Source organism: Nansenia antarctica (assembly GCF_963989245.1).
Source record: "Nansenia antarctica genome assembly, chromosome: 16".
NCBI classification, from domain to species: Eukaryota; Metazoa; Chordata; class Actinopteri; order Argentiniformes; family Microstomatidae; genus Nansenia; species Nansenia antarctica.
Window position 1 is genome coordinate 7,462,791 of NC_137686.1, and position 13,029 is coordinate 7,475,819.

Genomic DNA, 13,029 nt, shown 5'->3' on the forward strand with positions numbered 1-13,029 from the left:
TCACACATAGCAACTTTACGGCAATAAAATGTGATTGATTGATTGATTGATTGATTGATTGATTAAATGAAATGGACCGATCTCCTCTCTCTGCAGGTGAACTTCACAGTGGACCAGATCCGTGCCATCATGGACAAGAAGTCCAACATCAGGAACATGTCCGTGATCGCCCACGTGGACCACGGGAAGTCCACGCTGACGGACTCGCTGGTGTCCATGGCGGGCATCATCGCCGGGTCGCGGGCCGGGGAGACCCGCTTCACCGACACGCGCAAGGACGAGCAGGAGCGCTGCATCACCATCAAATCCACGTGTGTGTGTGTGTGTGTGTCTGTGTGTGTGTGTCTGTGTGTGTGTGTCTGTGTGTGTGTGTGTGTGTGTCTGTGTGTGTGTCTGTGTGTGTGTGTGTCTGTGTGTCTGTGTGTGTGTCTGTGTGTGTGTGTCTGTGTGTGAGTGTGTGTGTGTGTGTGTGTCTGTGTGTCTGTGTGTGTGTCTGTGTGTGTGTGTGTGTGTGTGTGTGTGAGAGAGAGTGTGAGTCTGAGTCTGAGTCTGAGTCTGAGTCTGAGTGTGAGTGTGTCTGCGTGACGCACAAATTCAGCCGCGGTGGTCGTTTCGTGTGACATCTACTTTTAAATCCCACCTCTCTCCCCTATCCTCTCTCCTCTCTCTCCTCTCTCCCCTATCCTCTCTCCTCTCTCTCCTCTCTCCCCTATCCTCTCTCCTCCTCTCCCCCATCTCTCTCCCCTCCCTCCTCTCTCTCCCCTCTCTCCCCTCTCCCCTCCCTCTCCTCCCTCCCCTCAGGGCCATCTCCATGTACTACGAGCTGGGGGAGAGTGACATGGCGTTCATCAAGCAGAACAAGGACGGCGCCGGGTTCCTGATCAACCTGATCGACTCCCCGGGCCACGTGGACTTCTCCTCCGAGGTGACCGCGGCGCTGCGGGTCACTGACGGAGCGCTGGTGGTGGTGGACTGTGTCTCAGGTAAAACAACTCTCTCTAAACCCCCTCCTCCCTCTCTCTCCCTCTCTCTCTCTCTGTCTATCTGTCTCTCCCCTGGCCCTTCCTCTCGATGGTCGGGTTGAACTCGGGGATCCTGGCGTCCTCTCCTCTCCCTCTCTCCTCCTCCGTCCTCCTCCCATCTCTTCCTTAGAGATGTTCTCCCCCCGATGCTTTTTCAGGACGGGGAGAGAACCGGAGCGGAGAACGGAAAGAGAGGAGGAGAGGGGGAACGCGAGGGATTTTCTTTTTTTTCCAACCGTCGAGAAAGGAAGGGCCCCTCCCCCTGGCGTGTCTGTCTCTGCGTGCGTCCGTCAAGGCCGTGACTGGGCAGCACAGCGGTGGCGGGGGATTTCTTGATGCTTCTTTAAGCCCCTAAAAAGAAAAGTTTGACTTCCATGCTTTGCTATGCGTGTTTATGTTTGACAGGAAGGAAAGGAGGGAAGGAAGGAAGGAAGGAAGGATGGAAGCCACTCTGGTAGCCCCTCCACACTCAATTGGGTAAAGGAAGCGGGCCCCGCCCCGCCCCCCCACCCCTCCCTCCCCTCTCCCCTCCCTCTAGAAAAAACGGAGGAGTTTTAAGCGTTGGCTTGTCGCAGAGGGGGTCGCCGCCCCGGCTGCCGTTGACAGTGAAAGGACCCCCCCCTCTAACTGCGCCCGTGTCCAACCTGCGTCTGTGGTAGATTGTATCTCGAGAGAATGTTCTCTCTCTCTCCTTTTCTTATCTTCTTTCTATCTCCTGCTCCCTCCCTCTCTCTCTCCCCCTCTCCCTCCCTCCCCTCTCCCTCCCTCTCCCCCTCCCTCCCTCCCTCCCTCTCTCCCCCTCCCCCCCTCCCTCTCCCCCTCCCTCCCTCCCTCCCTCCCTCTCTCTCTCTCCCTCCCTCCCTCCCTCCCTCCCTCCCTCCCTCTCCCCCTCCCTCCCTCCCTCCCCCTCCCTCCCTCTCCCCCTCTCCTCCCCTCTCCCTCCCTCCCTCTCTCCCTCCCTCTATCCCTCTCTTTCTGTCGTTCTCTCACTCCCCCCCCTCTCTGACGGTGTGCCGGTGTCTCAGCTCGAGAGGAAGTTAAAGTGATGAGGCCTTCTTTTGTTTTTTCTTTCCTCCTCTCTCCCCCCCCCCCTTTTTTCTCCCCCCCCCCTCACTCACCCACTCACACCCACTCTCTCTCTTTCCCTCTCTCCCCCCCCCCCCCCAGGGGTGTGCGTGCAGACGGAGACGGTGTTGAGGCAGGCCATCGCCGAGCGCATCAAGCCGGTTCTGATGATGAACAAGATGGACCGGGCCCTGCTGGAGCTGCAGCTGGAGCCAGACGACCTGTACCAGACCTTCCAGAGGATCGTGGAGAACATCAACGTCATCATAGCCACCTACGGAGAGGACGAGGGGGGGCCCATGGGCAGCATCATGGTAGAGGGGGGGGGGGGGGCGAGGGGACGCACACACACACACACACACGCACACACACACACACACACACACACACACACACACACACAACCTAAAATTTGACAACTCTGCCACTGACGGTGGGGAAATATGTGACACGTTCTAGTGTTTTGGTCCGCATGTCGGCGACCAATCAAAATGTTCAGACTTTTCTTTTGAAACACGGAACTACGTTTCAACGTTGTTGAGAATCACGACACAAACTCGCTAGTCGAGCCCAAACGCTGCAACGTAATGGATTGGGTGAGTAATCCCCACTGCTACCTAGTTAACTATAACACTACTTTACATTGTTACCTAGTTAACTAGAACACTACTTTACATTGTTACCTAGTTAACTAGAACACTACTTTACATTGTTAGCTAGTTAACTAGAACACTACTTTACATTGTTAGCAGGCTCACAAAACAAGCTGTGTTAGTCGACTAGCGGTTCTCAACGACCCATCCTACTTGATTCTCAACGACACGGAAATGCGTTTACATTTTTTTAATGCCGACATGCGGACCGAAAAACACTAGAACGTGTCACATAATATATGAAGATATGCTTCTGATATTTACAGTACACAGACGGTGCTTAATATGCCTTTTTCCTCCGGCCCAGATCGACCCGGTGGTGGGGACCGTTGGGTTCGGGTCGGGCCTCCACGGCTGGGCCTTCACCCTCAAGCAGTTTGCGGAGATGTACGTGGCCAAGTTCTCCGCCAAAGGAGACACTCACCTGGACGCAGCGGCGAGGTGCAAGAAGGTGGAGGACATGATGAAGAAACTGTGGGGGGAAAGGTACACACACACACACACACACACACACACACACACGCACACGCACACGCACTCGCCAAAGACATATTACTGAACGGGCCTACCGGGCCCAGGCCCAGGGGCCCCAGAGATCAGGGGGCCCTTTGCATTTCTTGTCGCAGGGATGCCGGTAGAAAATGTCCTACTGTAACTGGGACAAATGAGATTCCTTATATGAACGTAAAAAAACTATTTTGAATATACTTTTGAATATACTATTTTGAACAATTTTATAGGGGCCCACGTCTTGCAAAAAAAAGAGAAGCTTGTGTGGGCTACATAGTTTCTATAGCCTACTCAGATTCTAATACAGGCTACATTCCCATTAGATCAGGGGTCTTCAACCTTTTCAGCCCAAGGACCCCTTGGACGAGAGACAACCAGAACAGGGACCCCCACATGTAATAAATAAAAAATAAAAAAACATTTTAAGGCCTATAATAACTTTATTCACCTTATTAACCTATTTTGTCACGACCAGAGGTAGGACCCAAACGCAGACACAGGTGAACAGGTAAGAGTTAAATAATAAAGGTTTATTTCTAGTAACAAGGCTGATGGGAATAGGCAGGTGGGTCGTCAGGCAGGCGGGAGGTCAGGCAGGAGGAAGGGTCGGCAGACAGGTGGGGAATCAAGCAGGAAGAATGGTCGGCAGGCAGGTGGAGTAGTCGGCAGACAGGCAGGGGGTCAGACAGGAGGAGTAGTCGGCAGACAGGCAGGGGGTCAGGTCACAAGGGAAAATTAATAAGTAACAGGCTAATTACTGGGTTATTAACCTATATGTGTTTATGATTGATAAAACGTTCATGCATAATTATTATTGGTTATTATTATTATTATTATTGTTGATGAGGCTTATATTTTCTATTATTATTATTATTATTCAACAATTAAACATTTAGCTTCAGGAAGTCAGGTATGCTTACCTCAGTGCGATGACTGGCCCTGGTGGGTGGTACACAGCTTGTCTATTCTGGGGGAGATGGAGGTTGTCAGGCAGAGCATCATGTCATCCTCAGGCTGCAGTCTTGAACGGTATTTGCTCTTCAGGTGGGTGAGGGAGGAGAATCCACTTTCGCAAAGATATGTGGTTGCAAAAGGCAAGAGGCTCACCATGGCCTTTGCTGTCAGTTGTGGGAATAATTTTTGGCAATGGATCCAGAACTGGATCAGTGGCTTTGACTCGTACACATGCTTGTGTGTACTATCTGTGGACAGGTCGATCAGCTGATCTTCCTCAGCGGCTGTCAGATTTGAGCCGTCGGGTGCATTCTCTTTGAAAGGAAACTGTATCCAGGTCTTGTCCTTTCTCCAGGACTCAGTCTCAGAAAAATATTTTTCGAATTGCCATTCAAGTGCCTCCAAGTGATTACCAATTGCGCGTTTCACGTCAGGCGAGATCACAGCGGAATCCGTCAACTCCTCCACTGATGGAAACATGGAGATGTTATCTCCCCTGACGCGCTCTCTCCATCTTTTCGTTTTTTTCAGGAAGCCTTCCATCTTATCATACAGCTGAATGGCGTGTGTATTGCGGCCCTGCATAGAACTGTTCAGCCGGTTCAACTCTGCGAAAACGTCCGCCAGATATGCCAGTTTAAAGACCCAGGCATTGTCGATGAAATGCGCAGCCAGCTCCGCGCGGTTTTGGCCAATTAGAAATTCGTGGATAGCTGTGCGTAATTCAAATACTCGTGCCAATACGGATCCACGGGAAAGCCATCTGACTTCTGAATGGTAAAGGAGCGCTGTGTGTTCCTCTCCTGTAGCGGCGCATAAAGAAGCGAAGAGGCGAGTTTGTAGGGCACTCTTCTTAATAACATTTACAGCCTTTACAACAGTGTCCATAACATCGGCAAACTCAGCACTCATTTCTTTAGCGGCGAGGGATTCTCTGTGCAGCATGCAGTGAGTCCACATCACTTTGGGGCGACTTTTCTGACAAGCGCCATCAGTCCACTCTTTTGCCCAGTCATAGCGCGCGCACCGTCGGTACACACCGCGACACACTTTGCCCAACTTACGTCATTTTCACCGAAAAAGTCATCAATCACTTTGAAAATTTCAGCACTTGTTGTGCGTTCAGGAAGCTTCTTACAAAACAAGAACTCTTCACACATTTCGTCTTGGTCAACAAAGCGCACAAATGCCAAGAGCTGTGCGTCTTTGGAGATGTCCACTGATTCATCCAATTGGAGTGCAAATGCCTCCGCCGTTTGTAATTTCTCAATTAACTGCACCCTCACATCCGATGCCATTTCACCAATTCGCCGAGCAATTGTTGTGTCTGACAATGGGATAGTCTTCAACTTTTCTGCATATCCATATCCATCATTCCCAAACATGGTCTTGCACATATCAGTGGCCGCAGGCAATATTAAATCTTCTGCAATTGTGTATGGCTTTTTACACTGGGCAACGCGAAGAGCAACTTGATATGAGGCTTTCAAAGCAAGCTCACCGACTTTCGCAGATTTTCTTATCATTGTCTGTTGGCCTTGGAGAGAGTGCAGACGAGCCTGAAAGTAGTCCAGTGCTTTATCTTGTAAGTGGCCATGATTCGTCTCAAAGTGTCGTTGCAGCTTTGATGGCTTCATGCTTTCGTTTGAGAGCGTCGCCGCACAAACAACACACACCGGCAATTCCACTCCTTCGGTTTCTATGAAAGTAAATCCAAACTTTAGGTACACTTCTGAATATTTTCGGGACTTTTCTCTTTTGCGTTTATCTGCCCCTGGGGCAGGCGCTGCTGGGGCCGAGGTGGAAGGAGTAGGCCTAGCCGTTGGATCTCGAGCTCGAGGTCTCGTTACTGTTACAAATTTATCCATCCTGCTTCACTAATTAATAGTAGTAACTAATAATGTGAAGTTATAATATCATTATCGGACTCGGACAACTTGCGCAGGTTTAGCTCAACCAGTTTAGTCAACACTCAGCTTCAACAGTGCCTCGGGTCATTACCCATAATGCAAATGGTAAATAGTACATTTTTATTGTAAATAGTTTTTTGTCAAAAGTAGCTTATTATTGCCTATTAATGCTTGTAGTTTACTCAATATAACTTTTGTTATATTTTTTAATTGTCACAAATTATTTTGGTGAAAATTGTTAATTATTCTGAAAAAATTTGGCGGACCCCCTGCAGTACCTCTGCGGACCCCCTAGGGGTCGCGGACCCCCGGTTGAAGACCACTGCATTAGATTAATGAGTAGGCTATAGAAACTAGACACTAGAGGGCGCCATTAAAGTTTGTGTACTGGGGACAGGTCACGAGGTCACACTGGTGCAGGTCTTTTACAGATCTTTTATTAAGGCTGAAGATGATAAAAGCCCACAAGGACTACTCCGCGTAATTATCGATTGTGGCCTGCAATCTATGTTTCCAAATGTCTATGTTGCGCTGCGGCTATATTTGACTCTGTCTGTAACCAATTGCGAAGGGGAGCGGTCATTCTCTGTGCTGTCCAGGATTAAAAACGAATTGCGGACTAAAATTACGCAACACCGTCTCAAGGCTCTTTCTCTCATGGCAATTGAGAGCGAACTGACCAAATCACTGGACTTTAATGATATCGTGGATGATTTTGCACGAAGCAGAGCCAGGAAAAAATGCATTGCATAAGGTAAGACTATTTTATGATTAATTTAGTCTTATAAAGCCATCCTGTGGTTGCTATATATGACACCATAGTGTTGCCAATTGTTTTTGGTTGAAAGCGGTGTATTTTGTTACTCTACATGTACTGTTGTTGGCTTCAATTGAGTGTGGCATGCCTGTGTTGTAAATCCTGTGTCGTTGAAATACAGGTGAATTTTTTCTAGTTATTGTGCTGTTGGCTTTGAGTGTTCCTCCGCTGTAAAACCTGTTGAGATGCAGGTAAACGTAGGCTATGTCTTATATGCTGTTGGCATTGTGTTTACTTGCGCTCTAAAAAAAAAAGTGTTTGCCCTGGGGAGGGGAGGGGGGGGGGGGCTTTCTACACGTCCAGGCCCAGGGGCCCATTTTTTCATGATCCGTCTATGGCACTCACACTCGCTCACACTCATACATACACACACCACGTACACGCACACGCACTCGCACACACATGCACACTCGCTCATACTCACACACACACACAAACACTCATTCTCATGACAAAAACACAATGCGCGCACACACACACACACACACACACACACACACACTCATACTCATGCAAAAACACATAAGCGCACACATGCACACACACACGCTCACACGCTCATTCTCATGAAAACACACACACACACACACACACACACACACACACACACATGTGACACGGTCTAGTCAATTGTCAATTGCAAGTCAGCATCCGATTTAATTTAATTAATTTAATTAAATAAAAATGTAAACACATTTCTGCATTGTTGAAAATCAACGACACACATCGCTAGTCCACTAACACAGCTTTTTTTGTGAGCCTGCTAACAATGTAAAGTAGTGTTCTAGTTAACTAGGTAGCAGTGGGGATTACTCACCCAATCCATTGCGTTGCAGCGTTTGGGCTCGACTAGCGAGTTTGTGTTGTGATTCTCAACAACGTTGAAACGTAGTTCCGTGTTTCAAAATAAAAGTCAGAACATTTTGATTGGTTGCTGACATGCGGCCCAAAATGACCTGACCATATATACTCATGTACACACACACACACACACACACACACATACATATATACTCATGTACACACACACACACACACACACACACACTACATTGCAAAATGCTGGTACAGTACAGTACGTCACATTGTGCAACCCTAATATACAATAATAATAATAATAATAATAATAATAATAAGTACAATATCCGCCTCTTTAGGTTCTTTGACCCGTCCACAGGCAAGTTTAGCAAGACCCCCAACGGCCAGGATGGTAAGAAGCTGCCTCACACCTTCTCCCAGCTGGTGCTGGACCCCATCTTCAAGGTAAGAGATGAGACATGTGATCCCCTAACGACACAACCCTGACTAGTATCAATGCTGCCACAGAGCTCTTTACAATCCATCTTCAAGTTTTTCAACTTTAAATGGTAAATGGACTGACTTATATAGCGCCTTATTCCAAAGCACTTTCCAACGGCCTCTCATTCACCCATTCACACACACATTCACACACCAATGGCGGCCAAGCTACCCTGCAAGGCGCCGGCCCGCTCACTGGGAGCAGTTGGGGGTTCAGTGTCTTGCCCAAGGACACCTCGACATGTGGCCAGCCAAGTTTCAAGTGGTATTGTTACGTCATATTACACAAGTGTAGGAGAGTAACATTCTCAGGCTTGGGTTCCTGACATTGCAGCACAAGACAATAAGACAATAAGACAATAAGACAATAAGACAATAAGACAATAAGACAATAAGACAATAGGCATAAGTCAAGATAAAAAAGGTGATAATGGTACAGGACATAAGTGACAAATAAGACAGGATACAAATAGATGTTCAAGCAGAATGTCATCATGAGTATTGCACTCAGTGGCAGTGGGATTGAGTAAAGTGACTCTGAGCTTGTTGACCAGTCAGTCAGTCAGTCAGTCAGTCAGTCAGTCAGTGTTCCCAGATCTAACCAAGTCGTTCTTCAATCAGCCACAGGTTCCTAATTGTGCCTCCCTCATGAATGCTCCCCCCCCCTTTCTCTCTCTCTCCCTCCCTCATGTTGCCTTCCCTCTCTCTCCCTCCCTCTCTCTCCCTCCCTCTCTCTCCCTCCCTCCCCCATGTTACCCCCCCTTCTTTCTCTCTCCCTCCCTCCCTCATGTTGCCTTCCCTCTCTCTCCCTCCCTCTCTCTCCCTCCCTCTCTCTCCCTCCCTCCCCCATGTTACCCCCCCCTTCTTTCTCTCTCCCTCCCTCCCTCTCTCTCCCTCCCCCATGTTACCCCCCCCTTCTTTCTCTCTCCCTCCCTCCCTCTCTCTCCCTCCCTCCCCCATGTTACCCCCCCCTTCTTTCTCTCTCCCTCCCTAACTCTCTCTCCCTCCCTCCCCCATGTTACCCCCCCCTTCTTTCTCTCTCTCTCCCTCCCTCTCTCTCCCTCCCTCCCCCATGTTACCCCCCCCTTCTTTCTCTCTCTCTCCCTCCCTCATGTTGCCTTCTCTCTCCCTCCCTCTCTCTCCCTCCCTCTCTCTCCCTCCCTCCCTCTCCCTCCCTCCCTCATGTTGCCTTCCCTCTCTCTCCCTCCCTCCCTCTCTCTCCCTCCCTCTCTCTCCCTCCCTCCCTCTCCCTCCCTCCCTCATGTTGCCTTCCCTCTCTCTCCCTCCCTCTCTCTCCCTCTCTCCCTCCCTCTCTCGCCCTCCCTCTCTCTCCCTCCCTCCCTCTCCCTCCCTCCCTCATGTTGCCTTCCCTCTCTCTCCCTCCCTCTCTCTCCCTCCCTCCCTCTCCCTCCCTCCCTCATGTTACCCCCCCCTTCTTTCTCTCTCCCTCCCTCCCTCATGTTGCCTTCCCTCTCTCTCCCTCCCTCCCTCATGTTGCCTTCCCTCTCTCTCCCTCCCTCTCTCTCCCTCCCTCCCTCATGTTGCCTTCCCTCTCTCTCCCTCCCTCTCTCTCCCTCCCTCCCTCATGTTGCCCCCCCTTCTTTCTCTCTCCCTCTCTCTCTCTCCCTCCCTCCCTCCCTCCCCCATGTTACCCCCCCTTCTTTCTCTCTCCCTCCCTCCCCCATGTTACCCCCCCTTCTTCTCTCTCCCTTCCTCCCTCCCTCCCTCATGTTACCCCCCCCTCTCCCTCCCTCCCTCCCTCATTTCGCCCCCCCTCTCCCACCCTCCCTCATGTTACCCCCCTCTCCCTCTCTCCCTCCCTCATTTTACCACCCTCCTCTCCCTCCCTCCCTCCCTCCCCCCTCCCTCCTCCCCCCTACTCCTCCCTCCCCCCCCCCTCCCCCCCCGCCTCCTCCCCCAGGTGTTCGACGCCGTCATGAGCTTCCAGAAGGAGGAGACGGCCAAGCTGCTGGAGAAGCTGGACATCCGCCTGGACGCGGAGGACCGGGGGAAGGAGGGCAAGGCCCTGCTGAAGGCGGTGATGCGGCGCTGGCTGCCCGCGGGCGAGGCCCTGCTGCAGATGATCACCATCCACCTGCCCTCGCCCGTCACGGCCCAGAGGTACCGCTGTGAGCTGCTCTACGAGGGGCCCGGGGATGACCTGGCCGCTATGGGTGGGCCACACGCACGCGCACACACGCACAGACATACACACACACACATGCACACACACACACACACACACACGCACACACACACACATACACACGTATGCACACGCACACACAGACACACACACACAGACACACACACAGACATATGCAGACACACACAGACACACACAGACATATGCACACGCAGACAGACACGCACACACACACACACAGACACACACACAGACACATATGCACACGCAGACACACACACACAGACACACACACACACAGACATATGCACACGCAGACACACACACAGACATATGCACACGCAGACACACACACAGACACACACACAGACACACACAGACACACACACAGACACATATGCACACACAGACACACACACACAGACACACACACAGACATATGCACACGCAGACAGACACACACACACAGACACACACAGACATATGCACACGCAGACACACGCAGACACACACACACAGACGCACACAGACATATGCACACGCAGACACACACTGTTGTGGATTTAAATGAGACTCAAGATAGCTTTACGTTAAATCTAAGTCTACAACACACGCATACACACACGCATACACACACGCAGACACACACAGACACATACGCGCACACACACACACAGACACACACGCATACACACACGCAGACACACACGCAGACACACACAGACACATACGCACACACACACACAGACACACATGCACACAATCAAACATATGCACACACACACACACACACACAAAGACACACACGCATGCACACAGTCATATGCACACACACACACACACAGACACACGCACAGACACACACACATGCACACAATTAAACATATGCACACACACACACACGCAGACACACACTGTTGTGGATTTAAATGAGACTCAAGATAGCTTTACGTTACATCTAAGTCTACAACACACGCATACACACACGCAGACACACACAGACACATACGCACACACACACGCATACACACACGCATACACACACGCAGACACACACGCAGACACACACAGACACATACACACACACACACAGACACGCATGCACACAATCAAACATATGCGCACACACACACACACACACACACAGACACACGCAAAGACACACACACATGCACACAGTCATATGCACACACACACACACAGACACACGCACAGACACACACACATGCACACAATCAAACATATGCACACACACACACAGACACACAACACATGCATGCACACAATCAAACATATGCACACATACACACACACGCACAGACACACACACACACAGACACACACACACACAGACACACACACACAGACACACACACAGACACACACACGCATGCACACAATCAAACATATGCACACACGCAGACACACACACAATCAAACATATGCACACACACACACACAATCAAACACACACACACACAATCAAACACCACACACACAATCAAACACACACACACACAACCACAGCGTCTAACGTTGGCCTCTCTGCCGTGCTGTCAGGTATAAAGAACTGCGACCCCAAGGCACCCCTGGTGATGTACATCAGTAAGATGGTTCCTACCACAGACAAGGGCCGCTTCTACGCCTTCGGACGCGTCTTCTCCGGCTGCGTCTCCACAGGCATGAAGGTCCGGATCATGGGACCCAACTTCACCCCCGGGAAGAAGGAAGACCTCTACGTCAAGCCCATCCAAAGGTGTGTGTGTGTATGTGTGCATGTTTGATTGTGTTTGTTTGTGTGTGTGTGTGTGTGTGCGTGTGTGCGTGTGTGTGTGTGTGTGCATGTTTGATTGTGTTTGTGTGTGCGTGTGTGTGTGTATGTGTGCATATGTTTGATTGTGTTTGTTTGTGTGTTTGATTGTGTGTGTGTGTGTGTGTGTGTGTGTGCAATGTGTGCAGAACCTATTCAGAGGTCAAGAGCTTTCGAGGGTCAAAGTGTGTGTGACAAGGTGTGTGGTGTGTAGACTAAAACGATTTCAAAACAATCCTTTATGCCCCCCCCCCCCCGCCCCCCTTTCTCAATTCTCCTCCTCCTCCCTCCCCTCCTCCCCTCTGTAGGACCATTCTGATGATGGGCCGGTACGTGGAGCCCATCGAGGACGTGCCGTGCGGGAACATCGTGGGGCTGGTGGGAGTGGACCAGTACCTGATCAAGACTGGGACCATCACCACCTTTGAACAGGTCCGGTCACACACACTCCTCTCACACACTCCTCATATACACTCCCCACACACACTCCTCTCACACACTCCTCACACACACTCCTCATACACACTCCTCATATACACTCCTCATATACACTCCTCACACACACTCCTCACACACACTCCTCATTCTCCAACCAATGAACCATGTCAAACTTGATTGTAAAAACAAAAAGAAAGGAAGGAAGAGGAATCGAACGCTAAGACTCAACAACAAGGGCGTCCTGCACCTAAAGCTGCCCAAAATAAAAAATACTGTATATATCTTCCTTCTTCTAGCCCAACGACTGAGAATGGGCCCTGGATTGAGCTTAGATTACCTTTTTCTACTATTGGTGGATAGGCGATTCACGTACTTAGTCAAATCGCTTCGGAATAAGGCATCTGC

The 13,029-nt window shown here is 50.3% G+C and overlaps 1 pseudogene across 1 annotated transcript in view; it reads left to right on the plus strand.

Moving 5' to 3' along the window:
* LOC308171725 (elongation factor 2b-like) overlaps positions 1-13,029 on the plus strand; it is a 21,567-nt pseudogene that overhangs the window by 2,883 nt on the left and 5,655 nt on the right. The window contains exons 2-9 of the transcript XR_013938063.1: positions 97-311; positions 802-983; positions 2,190-2,401; positions 3,048-3,226; positions 8,089-8,194; positions 10,152-10,404; positions 11,937-12,132; positions 12,495-12,618. The product of XR_013938063.1 is annotated as an elongation factor 2b-like (transcript). The remainder of the gene's footprint in view (positions 1-96; positions 312-801; positions 984-2,189; positions 2,402-3,047; positions 3,227-8,088; positions 8,195-10,151; positions 10,405-11,936; positions 12,133-12,494; positions 12,619-13,029) is intronic.